The sequence below is a fragment of the Coturnix japonica genome, chromosome 1 (assembly GCF_001577835.2).
Source record: "Coturnix japonica isolate 7356 chromosome 1, Coturnix japonica 2.1, whole genome shotgun sequence".
NCBI classification, from domain to species: domain Eukaryota; kingdom Metazoa; phylum Chordata; class Aves; order Galliformes; family Phasianidae; genus Coturnix; species Coturnix japonica.
The window spans coordinates 153,100,753-153,103,447 of NC_029516.1; the positions used below are offsets into that span (position 1 = coordinate 153,100,753).

General features: G+C 46.9%; 1 pseudogene; it reads left to right on the top strand.

Annotated features, from left to right (window-relative positions):
• The window catches only part of LOC107308236, a 9,551-nt pseudogene extending 6,863 nt beyond the window's left edge, over positions 1-2,688 (top strand).
• Positions 2,689-2,695: the final 7 nt, after the last annotated feature.

The following is a 2,695-nucleotide window of genomic DNA, read 5'->3' on the forward strand; positions in this document are numbered from 1 at the left end:
TGACCAATCTGATCTCCTTCTGATGGATGAAGGAAAGGCTGTTGATGTGGTCTATTTAGACTTCAGCAAAGCCTTCAACACTGTCTCCCATGCTATTCTCCTACAAAAGCTGGCAGCCTGTGGCTTGGATGGATACACTCTCGGCTGGGTAAGGAGCTGGCTGGAGGACTGGGCCCAGAGAATGGTGGTAAGTGGAGTTAAATCCAGTTGGAGACCAGTCATGAGCGGTGTTCCCCAGGGGTCAGTGCTGGGACTTGTCCTCTTCAACATCTTTATTGATGACTTGGATGAGGGCACTGAGTGCACCCTCAGCAAGTTTGCAGATGACACCAAATTGGCAGGGAGTGTCAATCTGCCTGAAGGTAGTGAGGCCCTGCAGAGGGATCTGGACAGGCTGGAGAGCTGGGCCGAAGCCAACGGGATGAGGTTCAACAAGACCAAATGCCAGGTCCTGCACTTTGGCCACAACAACCCCAGGCAATGCTATAGGCTTGGGGCAGAGTGGCTGGAGGATTGTGTGGAGGAAACGGACCTGGGGGTACTGACTGATGCTCGGCTGAACATGAGCTGACAGTGTGCCTGGGTGGCCAAGAAGGCCAACGGCATACTGGCTTGCATCAAAAAGAATGTTACTAGCAGGAACAGGGAGGTAATTGTCCCCCTGTACTTGGCACTGGTGCGGCCGCACCTGGAGTACTGTGTTCAGTTTTGGGCCCCTCACTGCAAGAAAGACATTGAGGCCCTGGAAGGCGTTCAGCTACGAAGGTAGTGAGGGGTCTGGAGCACAAACCTTACGAGGAGCTGCTGAGGGAACTAGGATTGTTCAGCTTGGAAAAGAGCAGGCTCAGGGGAGACCTTATAACTCTCTATAACGTCCTGAAGGGAGGTTGTAGTGAGCTGGGGTTTGGCCTCTTCTCTCATGTAACTTATGACAGGACTAGAAGGAATGGTTTAAAGCTGTGCCAGGGGAGGTGCAGGCTGGACATTAGGAAGTATTACTTCTCGGAAAGGGTAGTCAGGCATTGGAATGCACTGCCCAGGGAGGTGGTGGAGTCACCGACCATGGGAGTGTTCAAGAAACGTTTGGATGTGGTGCTGAGAAATATGATTTAGCCGGGAAGTATTGGTAATGGTTGGACTAGATGATCTTCTAGGTCTTATCCAACCTTGATAATTCTGTGATTCTGTGAACACAGAAACTTGTAAAAGCCTTGCAAAAAAATTCCAAATTGGAAATCTAGAGGAACAATTGGAAAGAGAAAAACATAATTTGGCGTTGTTTCAAATGGCTTTTAAGGAGATTGTAACATGTAAACATACTGGTGACACCGTTATCCGTAGTGCACCACAAGAGAAACTTTATCCTCAGGAGGAATTGAGAGAAACAAAAGAAAGTCTTGATAATATTGAAACCCCAATAGCCCCTCTGCATCCTCTAATAAAAACAGAATATACATTTCATAATGTATCCAGGTGAGGACCTGGATCCTCAAATGAATGTTTAAGAAATTCCTTTTTCAGCTTCTGAACTAGCTAAATTGAAAAAGGATTTGAGCAGGTCTCCAAAAGAATCGGAAACAGAATATGTATGGAGAGTTAGTCTAACCGGTGGAGACCAGATAATATTAATCGAAAAGGAGGCTGAAGGTTATTGGGGGCCAGGAGTATTTTTAACTACTGGTAACAACCGTGCTCCCTGGTCCCTAACACAGAGGGCTGCTTACTGGGCTAGTGGTCTCAACCCTTTAGAAAGGGGAGACCCTCTTGCCATTAATGGGACAGTTGACCAATTGGTTGAGAGTGTCCAAAAGGCCGCTTGTTTGCAAATGATGTATGACAGGAAATTGCAGCCATGGCACGAATCACCTATGATGATGCCTGTGGATCCTGAAAGGATGACTCCTTTAATTAGGGGGCTTCCAGAATCGCTGAAACCCATAGGTATACAACTACAGGGAAAAATACAAGACATGTCCCAGGGAGAGAGAGCTTGAGCTGTTTTAGAAGGAGCTGGTACTTCAGGCTATTTACAGTCAGGATATAAGGTATGGACATGGGGGAAGGTTGCCCAAGAATTGATTAACTATGGTAGGAAGTATGGACCGGTAGCTTCATCCACCAGTAAAACTGAGCCAAGGGGAGTAAGGCTCACAGCAGCCACTCTTGCTCCTAGGCCACCTAGCCCGAAACTTAATAGAATGGAAAAGGTCTCAGTAAGAACAGGTAGGCGAAACACTGATCACAAACGTAATAGACTGTGGACCCTGGGCTGGCAAAAGGGTATTCCTCGAGATCTAATGAATGGACTAACAGCAGATAGGCTTGAGATGCTGATGACCAGTTGGCCAACTAAACTTGAGACTTTAATTCCTAGTGTCTCCCCCCCACAGTAACAGAAGTGCTACCTGAGAAATTGGAAAACTAATTCCTTCACCCTCCTCAAGTGAGCAGGGGGGGTGAAGGGTGAATGTTTGTTAGAAAGCTCATAACAAAAGGAGAAGATTTTTGATTAACACCTTCTGTCCCAAGGCCTCACCACTCTTGCCAATTGCCCCTGTGAGTCACAATACAGCTACTGATAAGCTAGGGAAACACTTATCTCCCTGGCCAGCCTGTGTCAATGGACTCAGCTAACCATGAGGAAAATTTCCCTAAATTTAATGAAATCCCTTAACAAATGTCCTTGGAAGGCTAA